General features: G+C 40.3%; 1 pseudogene; it reads left to right on the top strand.

Moving 5' to 3' along the window:
• The first annotated feature begins 4,366 nt into the window (after window positions 1-4,366).
• Window positions 4,367-15,090, top strand: LOC121791195 (annotated as a pseudogene).
• The last annotated feature ends 325 nt before the right edge of the window (window positions 15,091-15,415 follow it).

Here is a 15,415-nt window from a genome sequence, read left to right as displayed (position 1 = left end):
ATCCATCTGATTAGGAATCCTAGTAGTACGGTATCGACCGCGACTTTTAGGCATTAACTGAGCTCGTGAACATTGCAAAGTCCATTCAGGCACGGCCCAATAATCTTGGTGTCTGGGTGGATTGAACACCGTAGAATATTGGTGTACCCAAACACTTGTGCGGTATACGGGATCAACAAGCGACAGCATGTTGTCGTTTCTAAAACGCGCAACTGCCGCTGCATGTGAACATGGAAGTCTCCACATCTGCCACTTTTGACATTTGCAGTGCGAGTCCAAGTACTTTACCTTCCACTTATTAGCGCCCTTTCCACCAATTCGACGCTTTGTTCGAACCACATAATGCCCTGCAATTGTGTTGGGTGCTCTCACATTATGCAATTGACCTTTTGCATCATTTTTGCACACCTTTTCATGCGCCCACGGGGGTAAGTGGTGTGGCACACTGTGTTGATGCAATTGACCGGTCATTGAACCATTCTATTGTCCTCCAGAATATCATATCAATGCAAGCTTTAATTGGGAGTTGTCTTGCGCCTCTCAACACATTGTTGTAAGATTCCACCATATTAGTGGAAACCTCACCCCATCTTTTGTGTTTGTCATACGCCAGATTCCATTTTTCTAACTCCACGGCATCAAGGTACTGCAAAGCCTCGTTGTTGACGTTTCGAAGTAAACGACGTCTGATCTTAAACTTGCGCTTCTTGGTAGCAATACCAATTTTCCAAACAAGTCTTTTGACCATGATACCTTTGTGATTCTGCAAACATTCTTTCTAACATGTACCAAGCAAAATCTGTGATGACCCACATTGGGTTCTTCTTTCCATATGGGAGAATTCATTGCATCTATGATTCCCACATGCCTATCAGATATGACACATATTTCATGCTTTGCTACATGAAGTCTAATGCGTTCCATAAACCAATTCCAACTTTCTTTGGTTCCTCATCAACAATGGCATATGCAACAGGCAAACATTTCTTATTAGCATCAAATCCAACGGCAATAAGAATTTTACCTCGGCATCGTCCACGTAGATGAGTTCCATCAACCGTTAAAACTGGTTTGCATAGTTGAAAAGCCTCCACAGCTGGTCCAAAAGCCCAGAATACGTACTTGAATACCTTGTTCATACCATTGCTTAATATGTCATCGTGCATCCATTCCACAATTGTGCCATGATTTTGTCTTTGCACTTCATTCAAATAAGCTGGTAAAACTTTGAACGACCACTCCCATCCACCGTATACAAGCTCAATCGCTGTCCTCCGAGCATACCATGCTTTCTTGTAACTAACTTTGACATGAAATCTATTTTCAATATCCGCCACAATTGCTTTTACCTTGTAGCAAGGATCGTTTTCTATCTGATGGCGAACACTCAACGCTATCATACCCGACGAAAGATTAGCGTGGCCATTATAGTTACGATCCCCCATGCAAGTATGAGCAGTGCTGAACACTCTAATTTGCCAGTGTTCATCATGCTTCCTCAGTGTTGCTCGGCACTCCCACAAACATGGCGGTAAGGACTTATCTTTCGGATTTCCCTGTGGCCACTTACAAACTGCATGCCATCTCTTTCCTTTACTTTCAACAACTGTATATTGTCGGATTTTTTCCAAATGCCAATGAGTCACAGCTGCCTTCAATTCCAACTTCGTTCTAAATTTAGTATGCAAACCGACATTGGTAGGATCCTTTTCACTCCAATAATGCACACTGGATCATCACGCTCAAAGTTTTTGGGATCAAAACTATCATATGGACCTGGTAAGGTGCGAAAGTAGTTGATTCCAGGCTGTGGGAACTGTGGAACTACTCTTCCTCCAACTGCCCTTCCACCAACTGATGTTTCTCCAACTGCTGTTTCTCCAAGTGGAATGGATGGTCTTGAAGCAACAAATTGTTCATCATCCGACGGATCACCATCTGAGTCTGTACTAACCGTGTCGGAATCTTCAGAATTATAAGGTGATTGTGGATCAAGAAAGTCGGCTTTATCAGGACCTATTATGTCCTCCACCACATCACAATTGTCACGATCCCCTAAATGCACGCCTCCAGCTTCAAAATCTTGTGTTGCAGCTAAATATGGTTCTTCGGCTCTCGTAGACGTACCAACATCAAAATCTTGTGTTGCAGCAAAATATGGTTCTTGGGCTCTCGTTGACGTACCCAGCATCATAACTTATGACATGATGACTATGATGTTGAGTAATTGCCGAATACTCAACATATAATTCAATTACACCTCCAATAACCATACTCTCACTAAACATTAGTTGCATGCATACTTCTTCTAGTTGAACACCTATAAACGTGACTCCGGATCCAAAGCATATAGTACGTTTCCATATTATTTGAATATTGTTTTCATATATGCTTATCCCCATCCTTTCACAAATTTTTTCCACAAGGTCATCGTACGAAATTGTTTCATCCAACATAATGAATCCTTTAGCAAAAGGAGGATCATACGAAATAACTGCTCCGGGAATTATCTTTCCACCCCAATATAAATTGACACACCACGTCATACTATCTGCAATAATGTAAAACACAAATAAATATGTATTATTTTTACATTCATCATTATGTAGAGTCAGCCAAAAAATTGACAAAATAATTCTATTAAATACACTACAATATGTATTATCATAACAATCCATAAAATATACTATAACATATAATAGCATAACAATTGGTCAAAATATTTCCATTAAAATATATACTATCATAATAATCCATCAAAATATTAGTGTACCCATAATAATTGGTCAAACTATTATATTAATTACACTACAATATATATTATCACAACAATCAATCAAATATTGGAAGACTAATGTTTAGAAGAATGAGTCTAAAATTTGATATACTAACCGATTAGAAGGACTAATGGTTGAAAGAATTAGCCAAATTCAAAATATCCACGCTTAAATCCACCACCGGGTCGACCCGAGCGAAAGGTTTTTATGCGTTTGGGAAGGGTTTTCGCGTTTTGGGGAGGGAAAGTGTTTAGGGTCGCGATGTTGGGGGAGATCTGATAAGGATATGGTTCAACAGAAACACGCCGCTCAAATTGGCGTTTTTAAGCATAACACGCCAACCTCAGTGGCGTTTTTATTAATTAAACACGCCAACTACATTGGCGTTTTACCTGGTATACACGCCAACTTCATTGGCGTTTTTTCACGTCGCTGTATTTGGCGAAAATACACCTCCAATACGACGCGAAGATAAACGCCAATGAGGTTGGCGTTTTTACTAATAGAAACGCCAATGTGGTTGGCGTTTTTCCCATTTTTGGAATAGATAACAAAATGGGTACATTTACGTAATCTTTAGTGTAAAGTGCCCCATAAACCCGATTTTCCCGGAAGCATCGTGGGTGCACAAAAGAAAAGATTGTGTGTGGATTTTATCATTTTATTAGGTGTGGGTTTATTTATTTATACCATAATGAAAGGGTCAAATTAAATGATATTAGGTTTGAGTTTTACCTATTTGTAAGTAATCTACTCACATAAGTCCATTAACAAATTACTAGTAATACTAAACATTTTTTTGAGAGATACCAAACCAGTGATTGCTTAGGTTCGTCGATTGCTATTTAATAGTCCTAATTAATACTAGTATAATATTATTGAAATGGATGGAAAGAAAATAAGCATGATGACAAGAGGATTTAGAGCATCCGCAACGGCGGTCGTTCCGACGGACGTCCGACCGGCGTGCCGGAAGTCTGTGCAGGACGTCCGCCATTAGGCAGCAGGGAGGCGGACGCGGACGTGCGTTGCGGACACCGGAGTTCCGCGGCATTCCGGGGACGTCCGTCGTGACGTCCGCCATTGCGGTGCCACGACGGACGTCCCGACGGAACGTCACGATTTTTATTTTTTAAAAAAAAACTCTATATATACGGCTCGTTGAACATTATTTCATTTGCATCACTTGTTTTAACGAGTTTCTCTATCTCTACTTTCATTTCTTTTGAAGATAAATGGAACACCACGATAATGATTCCTCTGCCACGAGCTAGTCACAAACACCGACTTTTCCTGTTAGAGTTGGGGGAAATGCCGGCGAAAGTGCACCGATGACCGAGATGATGCCCGGAATAGCGCCGATGATGTCCCAACCCCAAATGGCGGGGATGATGCCCGGGTACTACAATATGTACCCCCTTGGTGTGAGATGATGCCCCGAATGCCCGGGAGGAGTGTCGCGATGACGGGGATGGTGCCCCAAATGCCCGGGATGATGATGCCTGGGATGATGCAGGGCATGCCTGCCGCTGCGGGGGGAGCAGACAGGGGGTCCCCCAATCACCTGGGACAATGTCTATCGCCCCTATATGGATTTATTGTCTAGTGATTCCCCCCAGAGTACTCCTCTGGAGACTCATTTCACCGGCATTGAGACTTTCTCGTTTGAGGAGTTGAGGCTATCTCCGGTCAGGGAGTCTCCCACTGAGATGCCACCGGCGGCAGGGAGGACGCGGAGGCAAGGACAAGGGCACTACTTCGTCCTCGCGTGCGGGGAACGAGGTGGGGCGGGGGCCGAGGGGGAGGAGGAGGAAGCTGGCAGGAGAAAGATGACCATCTGGAGCATAGGGGAGTGCGTCTCGCTGGCGAAGGCCTGGATCAGTGTAGTTGAGGATCCCTACGTCGGGGCTAACCAACATATCGACAGAATGTGGTGGCGCATTAGCCAAAACTACCTCCAATTCAAACCGCCAGGTGTAAAGCCTCACGATGGAGAGCAATGCCGGAAACAGTGGGACCGACTGAGGAGGCAGCTCAGCCGATTTGCCGGCATCTATCAAAACAACCTTCGCACGGCAACCAGCGACATGTCCGCCGATGATGTGAAGCTTCTGTCTCACCAGCAGTTCCCGACAGTGAATTGGGTTTCGGGGAATTCAAATATTGGGAGGTCTATCTTGTGGTGCATACTTCTGCCAAGTTTAGTTCGGGTGTTGAAGCTGGCTGGCCGAAGCGGACGAAGATCAACGCCTCCGGGGAGTACAACAGCAGTGCCGGTTCCCACAAACTCCCTGACGCCGAGGCAGAGTTCCCGACCCCTCAATCGTCTTCCCGCCGCCGTCGCCCGGTTGGGCAAAAGACCGTGATGCGGATGGCTAGGGGAAGAGCTAGCGGGTCCCCCGAGGTCCAATCGGCAGCTCCTTCCCAGATCGATCTCGAGCTCCCATCACTCACCCGCATACAATAGCATGAGACCCTGATACACACTATGGAAAAGTGGTATGCAGCGACTGACCCCTTATACAAGTTGATGCTTAAGGATGTCATCGATAGTATGCGCCACGATTTGGGGATGCCATCCCTGCCCGTGAGTGACGACGGGACTGGCGGCGGTGGCGACGAGGAGTGAGACGGGGGCTGCATTTGTCGAAGCTTGAGGTTGTTTTTTTTAACTATGTATTTTTTTATAATAATTATGTATGTTTTTTGTTTTAAATAAAGTGGTTGCATTTTCTCCGTATTCGTGTCAAAATTTTAATTCCGTAAATTGTTTAATTTGGTGAATTTGTAAATTTTTATTATGGTGGATGTACGTCGGGATGTTCTTATGACGTGGCAGGAGGTGTTTTTGAGAAGTCCATCGGGATGTCCGTCGGGACATCCGTCCCACTGTGGATGCTCTTATGGGGTTTTCTTCATTATTGCGTTGTGATATCTTCGGTGGTGGTGGTCGGCTTCAAGGCACTCAATTCCAACTGACCTACAATAAGTGCAATTCACGTGACACGTCTCAAATATTTTAAATATATAGTACTACGGCTTATATCTTGATTAAATAGATTGTCATAATTAACTTTTATGTTGAATAATAACGTTAATCAAGATTAACGTTATTTGGCGTTGCAAGAGTCGATTTCTTTGCCTGAACTTTTATATTATGAAAAAAAAGAGTGGCATCATCGCATATTGTTTCCCATGTAAGGAGGTAATAATTTTTTTTATTTTATAGTAGTATTAAATAATTACGTTGTACCTATGTTCTTTTTAATTTTGTTGGTGAGCAAGTTATGAGTCATAGATCACAGTTCATAACATATCAACTTTGGGGGTCCCCTACCAAAACAAAGAAAATGGAAAGAGAATTAAATGTAATTCAAAGTAAATGTTCAATTATTTATCAGTGTATTTATGTAGAACTTTTTTAGGTAATTGTATGCCAACTTTAAGAAATTTGACGAATAAGCCAGTCATGCCAATGCCAGACTTTGATTAATCTTATAATTCATTTTTAAATCGACCACCACTTTCAAGGATAGTTGATCCATAGTATAGAAATATATAGATTTCTATTCTACTCCATGATAGAACATGATCCACACGTTTATATATTTTGAGGTATTCTAAAATTCATTAATATCCTATTTTTCTGAAACCAAAAATTTTAGTGATGAGAAGTAATGAAATGTGTGAAGCAATCCGAACTCGAAAAAATAAATTAAAGACAGACATTTTGACATGTTACATAATACATGATGAAACTCATTAATATTTCGCCAGCATAGCACATCGAGATTGAGTAGGTTAGGTGTGTTTTCATGTATAATAATACTTCATGATGTGCTAGAATTATCATTTTAATTTTATCATTCCGATTCAATTCACTACAACCTTTGCAACCAACCTCTTAATACATACACATATTCATTGAATCAAGATCTAAATAGCTAGGATTTAAACAAACACGTTGTATTATAAGTATAGGAAATAAGGAAAGATGCAAAATAAGGTAAACATAGTCCTTTTTACTTTTAGGTTCTGTTTGGTTGGAAACTACTAGATTTTAGGCAAGGAATATTGCTACATCATATCAAGATGTTAATGGAGGCACACCCATCAAACAAAATTCAAGAAAAGTGAAAAAGTTGGTTGAGAGATTAACAATATGTTGGCAATTCTCTATTTTTGAAGAAAAGTTATAAAATTTCAGTATTTAAGAAGTGGCGATTCTATGTTTCATTCAATAGAAACGTCTTACAAAATACTAGTAGTATCGTTTAGTGGGAGTTGACATGATTGATTTTTACGAATATTATTTTATTGAATAAATACTATTTAATTTCGGAATAATATCACGAATAATTAATTTTAGGGCCGACCTTAATAAAGTTAATATTATGAAATCAATCTCAGACAACCAGAATTTAATTTATAGCAACTTGTGAACACTCATATTTCTATTGGCAAAGCCCAAAATATTTAAAAACTAAGCAAAGGCCCAAAAACTTAAAATCTAAGGAAAGGCCCAAAATCCACAGTCCATTATACAAAATCCATCACAACCCAACACGCGTTCCATCATTATTGCACTTGGCAATAATTGCAATTTGCGGCTGATTCGTACCGTGGCTTGCTGTACATCCGGTCAGAGTTCAGGTTCAGGCTCGGCTCAGGACTCCAATCAGAGCTCGATTTTCTCTCGAACCGAAACGTACGCCTTGCTGAAGCAGCAGTTGGAAGTAGCTGCCAAATCTGAGGTAGACTCACTGTTTCATATTCGCGCATTTCTCTGTTTATTTCTGTTATTTTCAATCAAATGCTTAAGTAGCACACTCGTGGTAAATTTATTGAACGCGTGAGTGTCTTCACTCTATGTTTAATCTGTAAACTTGATTTATCATCATGTTTTATTGTGCCTGAAAATTTTCTGCATCTCCCATTGCCTGTGTCTATTAATTGTGAATATTGGCTATGTCTATTCATCATTCCATTGTGAATATGTTTGAGCCATGGATGGATGCTAATAGATTTATGTAAACCATTTTCTCTAGAACAAGGCATATATTATTAATATGGTATGCTGATGGGGATATAAGCGATTAATGTGGACAACATGAAGTGACCAATATGTACACAAAGTAGGCAATACTGCCTGCTTGTTGATCTATTCGTAAGCTTTTGCTCTGTTCACACAGTTGGATCAATGTGTTAGAAGTGATAGCAAAGGTGATCCGGCCACAGTGTGCAATGCCGAGTTGATGAGCCTTGCTGATCAATGTGTGAGAGCAGAGTGTCCTACACGAAAGAAACAAATCACTAACTCCACAAGCCAAAGTCATAAATGAGACAAGAGTCAATGCAACATGTGGCGCACGAGAGAAGCCAATCACCGGGCTCACACGAGCTGCAGCTGCGAATGAGCCAAGAGTGACAGCTAAGGTGCAGGACCACCCTTGTACTTGGAGAGATGTGTTAATCAAAGGATGGAAGAAGAAAGATGATTTGCAGAGTTTGTTTTGATTAAGAATGTAAAGCATGTTTTAGTTTAGTACGAAGTAGATTAGTGCAAGATTCTAGATCATTCGAACGTTGAGTATATGTAAGGAATCTTGTTACTTTGTTCAATCAATAAAAAGATTATGAACTCTCTCTAAACACATTACTAGCATATTCAAGTTTGTATTTCTTCTTCATGGCTTCCGCAACATCTTTTCATGGTATCAGAGCGGGATCCTTTTGATCCCGTCTCTCCTACCCTTGTAGCCTAGTTTCTTGTTCTATTTAAAAAAAAATGGCAGAAGCTAATGAAACCATACCAGTGGCAACACTGCCACCGATTTTCTCTCAATTGCCTCCAATCTCAGTCAAGTTTTTTTTTTCTCAAACACCATCATGGTGGGGGGTTAAACCAATCTCAGTGTATGGCTACGGCCTTGAAGGATTTGTCACAGGTGAGGCTGATCCTCCTCCACAGCTGATTCCTGATCAAGATGGAGAGTCAATGGTGTCAAATCCAGCCTACATAGGTGGCAAAGGCAAGACAGGAGAGTAGTTGGATGGCTCTTATCCTCGTTGTCAGAAAATGCTGTGATAGGGCTCAGATCTGCCAGAGATATATGGAGTGCACTGGAGACCTACTTTGCAAGCCGCTCCACAACCAAGGTGATGCAATATCGCCAGCAGATGCTGAATTTGAAGAAAGAAGGAATGTCTATGACTGATTATTTGGGTAAGATGAGAACCTATTTTGATTTGCTTGGATCTGTTGGTTGTAGAATTTCAGAAGCTGAGCAAGTGCTGCACATTCTGGGAGGACTTGGCCAAGACTATGACCCTGCAGTATGTGCAGTGATCTCAAGATCAGATTCATGGAGCATTGGAGATGTCAGTGCATTCTTGTTGAGTTTTGAGTCCAGAATGGAATCAACCTGAACTAATTCCAGATGGATCTCAGCCAACACTGAATTTGGTCCAGCAACAATCTGGACTGAAAAGAGACCAACAGAACTTCAACAATAACAAGTTTGAACTAGGAAATGGAAGAGGTTTTGGAGGAAGAAGTCAAAGAGGCGACAAAGGTGGAAGAGGCTTTGGCAGAGGAAGCAACAAAATCATTTGCCAACTGTGTGAGAAACCTGGCCACTCTGCATCAAAGTGTTGGCACAGGTTCGAGCAGAACTATACACCACCTCAAGCTCAGTTCAGAGGAAGTGCCCCTCAACATCAACTGCAGGGATTCTTCAACCCTTCATCTCATCTAGTCCAATATGTGCCAAGATCTCCATTAGGCTCTTTCTCCATTGGAACTCCATCAGAGTTCAATTATGGTTCAAATGCATCTTCAAGCTGGTATCCGGATTCAGGAGCTACACACCATGTGTCTAATGATCTCGGCAACCTCAACATAAGTTCTGAGTACACACGAGGTAAGAATCTCTTGCTTGGTAATGGGGCTGCTGTTAATATTGCAATTATTGGTGAAAGTGTTTTTAAATCTCACTCAGCTAATTTTTCCAGAAACTTCTTCTTAAAAATATTTTGCATGTACCTAACATCACTAAAAATCTTTTGAGTGTCTCCAAGTTTGCTCAAGACAATTCTGTCTTTTTTAATTTCATCCCAACTTCTGTTTTGTTAAGGACCTGAGCACTAGGGAAATTGTGCTCAAAGGAACTCTTGAGAGAGGCTTATACCACTTCCTAGTAGATCATACCCCAATCAAACGTGGCATTGTCCCCGCCTCTTCTTACAGTCCAGAGAGTCCAGCTGTTCATTCCCTGAGCTTGGCCAACTCACAATCCAGCAGCAGTTCCAATCAAGCTTCTAGTCTAGATTTGTCTTTATGGCATAGTAGACTAAGACATCCTACTCTAAATGTAGTTAAACCCGCTCTTTAATATTCCCTATAATGCAATGAAAGATTCTTCACTTTGTTATCCTTGTTGTGTGTCTAAAGTTCATAAACTGCCATGTCCTCAAGTCTTTCTGTCAACATAATTCACCTCTTGAGCTTATTCATAGTGATCTTTGGGGCCCTCTCCAGTTAAGTCTAGAAATGGTTATTCATATTATATCTCATTTATTGATCATTTTCTAGATTTACTTGGTTTTATCTTCTCAAAAATAAAAATGATCTTGCTACTGTTTTCAAGCAATTCAAAGCAATGAGTGAGAATCTTTTGGGTTCAAAAATCAAAATTCTTCAATCTGACTAGGGAGGTGAGTTTCAGGGTTTAGTTCCCTTTCTGAAAGAGAGTGGGATTGTTCATCGAGTCTCCTATCCATATACCCCACAGCAAAATGGTTTGGCTGAAAGGAAACACAGACACATTGTAGAAACTGGTTTGACCTTGTTAGCTCAGTCTTTTCTTCCACAAAAATACTGGGATGATGCCTTTGTAACTGTTGTTCATTTAATTAATCTCATGCCATCCAAGATTATCAACAACATTTCCCCATATGAAGCTCTTTTCCTCAACAAACCTGACTATTCAGTCCTAAAAGTTTTTGGTTGTCTGTGTTTTCCTCATACTAGGCCCTATAACAAACGTAAACTCCAGTTTAGGTCTGTTAGAGGAACCTTCCTAGGATATAGCCTCTCTCACAAAGGATACAAAGTGCTCCTTCCTCATGGAAAAGTGATTATTACTAGAGATATCATTTTTGATGAATATGTTTTCCCTTTTCAAATTTCTTCTCCTACTTCAGCTACTGCTACTCCAGCAGCCTCACCATGTAATCACTCTTCCTTGCTTCCCATCCTTACACTTATTGTTTTAGACCAAGCAGAGGATGTTTCATCATATCACACTCACTTCCTGTCTCAGATTCTGATAATAGTCCCTCATCACTAGGACAGACTGATACTGATGTACAGCCTCATGACTCACCAATATCATCTCAGCCTCATCAAGTTCCATCATCAACTCAAACAACTCATTCAATGACAACCAGATCAAAATCTGGAATTTTCAAGCCTAGAGTCTTCACTCTTTCTGTGTCCCCTTCTCTTCTACCTAGGTCAGCTCTAGAAGCCCTTCTAATTCCTAACTGAAAATTTGCTATGCTGAGTGAATTTACTGCACTTCTTAACAATAAAACATGGATATTAACAACACTCCCTCCAGGCAAGAATCTTATAGGCTGTACTTCGATTTTCAAGCTTAAACTACATTTATCTGGTGCTATTGCTAGATATAAAGCCAGATTGGTTGCCCAGGGTTTTTCTCAATAGCCTGGCTTTGATTTAATGAGACCTTCAGCCCTGTTGTGAAGCCTACTACTATTCGAATTATACTCAGTCTAGCAGTCTCTCTTGAGTGGGCAGTGACTCATCTTGATGTGAACAATGCCTTTTTGAATGGTTAACTAAAAGAAGACATTTACATGAAGCAGCCACTTGGTTTTGAAGAAGGTGGACCTCATTTGGTATGTAAACTCAACAAGACAATCTATGGGCTGAAGCAAGCTTCTAGAGCATGGTTCTTCACAGTTCATTCTGTTCTGCTCAGACTTGGCTTCTCTCAATGAAAGTCAGATACTTCCATGTTCATTAGACAGAGAGGTGAGGAGATTATCTATCTACTTATCTATGTAGATGACATGCTTATTACAGGGACCTCTCAAGCTTCAATACACAAGGTGGTCTCTCAGCTAAACTCCTCATTTTCTTTAAAAGATCTTGGGGAGGTGAGCTTGTTCCTAGGAGTTGAAGTAGTCAAGACTATGGATGGAGGTCTCCATCTCTGTCAATCCAATTATATCAAAGATCTTCTAAAGAAAGCTAACATGACAGGAGCTAAAGGTTGTCCAACTCCCATGATTTCTAGCTCAGAACTGAGCAAGCATTCCGGAGAGCCAGTCTCTAATCCAAAGCTTTACAGAAGCATTACAGGTGCCTTGCAGTATGCATCCATTACTAGATCAGATATCAACTTTGCTGTGACAAGACAAGTCAATATATGGCAGAACCGTTGGACACACATTGGAAGGCTGTAAAAAGAATTTTAAGATATCTTTCAGGAACATTAGATTATGGAATTCAGATTAGGAAGTCCACTGGTGAGATTTCAGCCTTTTCGCACTCAGATTGGGCAGCTGATTTGGATGATAGAAGATCTACAACAGGAGTGTGTGCTTATCATGGAAGAAATCTTGTGTCATGGTGTGTTAAAAAGCAAACTGTGGTTGCTAGATCCAGCAAGGCTGAGTACAGAAGTCTAGCTCAATCAGCTGCAGAGGTAACTTGGTTGTCTTCAATGCTTGGTGAGTTGAAGACTAAGAGGAAAGGCAGCCCAGTGATTAGTGATTTGGGTGGATAACATGAGTGCCATTGCTCTGGCATCAAACCCTGTGTTGCATGCAAGAACTAAGCACATTGAGTTGGATATGCACTTTGTTCATGAAAAAGTTCTGGGCAGGGAACTTGAGTTGAGACATGTGCCAACTGTGGATCAAATAGCAGATATGTTCACTAAGCCCTTGAGCCATCAGCCCTTCGTGAAGCTAAGAGAGAGATTGGGTGTGATATCCTTAGCCTCACTCGGTTTGAGGGGGTATGTTAGAAGTGAATAGCAAAGGTGATCCGGCCACAGTGTGCAATGCCGAGTTGATGAGCCTTGCTGATCAATGTGTAAGAGCAGAGTGTCCTACACGAAAGAAACAAGTCACTAACTCCACACGAGCCAAAGTCATAAATGAGACAAGAGTCAATGCAGCATGTGGCGCACGAGAGAAGCCAATCACCGGGCTCACACGAGCTGCAGCTGTAAATGAGCCAAGAGTGACAGCTAAGGTGCAGGACCACCCTTGTACTTGGAGAGACGTGTTGATCAAAGGATTGAAGAAGAAAGATGATTTACATAGTTTGTTTTGATTAAGAATGTAAAGCATGTTTTAGTTAAGTACGAAGTAGATTAGTGCAAGATTCTAGATCATTCGAACGTTGAGTATATGTAAGGAATCTTGTTACTTTGTTCAATCAATGAAAAAGATTATGAACTCTCTCTAAACACATACTAGCATATTCAAGTTTGTATTTCTTCTACAAGGCTTCCGCAGCATCTTTTCACAATGGAATACTGTAGTCATGCCTAGATTAATGGTGGAGTATGACAATTCCTTAAGTTAGTGACTAAAGATGAGCACAATTATTTCACCAATCTGTGCATGTGTTGATAGTGTCTTTGAGTCTAGTTGGATCGTGTAGTCCTTTAAATACCCATTCCTATGTATTGTAACTCCAAGTTATTACCCAAAGTAAACCTCCTTTAATAGTTTTATTAAGTTTGAATTGGATAGTTTCCCAAGTAATGAATGCTCTGATGTAATTTCTTATAGGGGCTGGTCTTGTACTGTTAGTGTTTTATCTTTTCTTTTTAATATTGGTTTAGGATTACAAAGAAGCTGCTAGAATTCGTGATTCCTTGAAATTATTTGAGGATGAAGAGCCAGTTTTGCGTCTCCGAAGATTGTTAAAAGAGGCCATTGCAGAGGACAGATTCGAGGGTACACACCCTTTCTTGCAGCTACAACATTTTCGTTCTCTGTGTTACAATTAGATACACATTTTCGTGATGAGCTTAAGGAAATTGCACCTCATTTTCTCTTGAAGTGCTCAAGTGATGCAACAACCTTGGTATGCAGTATCATTCATTTATTTTATTTGTCAGTTTGTATCTGGAGTGATATATTCTAGCTTTCATGCTGTCATGTAATTTCTTTGATCTGCAACCTAAGCTGAATTCTTTTCTCAATTGGGGATCTATCACTGTAGTCACTAGTGCTTTTCTAACTACTCATCAGATCTAATATACTCTGTCATATGAGCTTGCAGAATTCCATGCACGAGTTCTGAAACTAATTGCTTTGCTTCTCTTGAAGCTGCACTTTTTTGCATCATTAAATAATTTAATTACATATAGTCACTGTTTTTAAGCTAGTGTATAGCTCGATCTATTTGGCCCACTAATATTCAATTGATAAGGCCCCGTGATGCGCCATGTGCATTAAAAAAAATCACATAAGGGATTAGATTCCTAGGGACTATAACATATAACTTGATTCATTTGATAAACCTGATCATCTTATGGGGATTTTGGTCATAGAATTTTACTTTTTCTTTTGTTGAATGGATAAATTTTTGGAGCTAGATGTATATTGGTGATCGTATTGTGTTCCTGCTTTCTGATTCTGGGTCACTCAGTGTTGTGCTATCCCAGGCATGGGTACTCATAGCATGTATACAGCTACTTAATCACATTCTTTTCCAGGGTATCAGAGTTCAAGTTAGGAGTGTTTACATTGAAGGTCGAAGCCAGCCTTCCAAAGATCTTTATTTTTTGGCTTATAGGATTAGAATAACAAACAATTTAGATCACGCTGTACAACTTCTTAGAAGGCATTGGATTATAACTGATGCCAACGGAAAAACTGAGTGTCCAGTAAGTTTTGATAACTTTCATGTCTTGAACCCTCACTTTGTTGATGATTATTTATTTACTGCGTGTAACTGAGCGCTCTGCTATTGCACTGTAGTGGTCGGGGTGATAGGTTAACAACCTGTTATACTTCCCAACACTAGTTTCGAGTATTCATCTGCTTGTCCATTGAGTACACCCAGTGGAAGAATACTATTTTTATGGTTTGAAAATAAATGTATGACATTAAACTTGCTAAATCCGATGGGTCTTTAATATGTCTCTGATGATTATAGGAGGGTGACTATGGGATGAAGCATATCGATAAACTAAATGCTCGAACATTCAACGTGGTAATTGCCCCCTTTTCTCTTTCAATATTTGGAGACGGGTGTTGATAATATTTGAGAGACTACCTAAGTCACACGAGACCAGTATTTATTACTGAATTTTGATATTGTTTGATTTGTATGTTGTAGCTATCAGTGGAAATCAAACGTAGTGTATAGAGGCATGCCTATTTTATGTTTGTAAAATAAATCATGAGCCTCTATCTCTACATAGAAAAGTGTTACTAAATTCAGAAAACGTAGCTTCCTATTGGCTAGCATTCGTGAATTCTCATCTAAACTGATGTAACCTAAGTGGCACTCGGTCTTGATATATATATATCTACTTCAACTCGGCATTGTGCTGCTCTGCATTGTATTTAACGTATTTGTT

This window comes from Salvia splendens, unplaced genomic scaffold (assembly GCF_004379255.2).
Source record: "Salvia splendens isolate huo1 unplaced genomic scaffold, SspV2 ctg75, whole genome shotgun sequence".
Taxonomy (NCBI): domain Eukaryota; kingdom Viridiplantae; phylum Streptophyta; class Magnoliopsida; order Lamiales; family Lamiaceae; genus Salvia; species Salvia splendens.
This window is presented reverse-complemented; position numbering and strand designations above follow the sequence as displayed.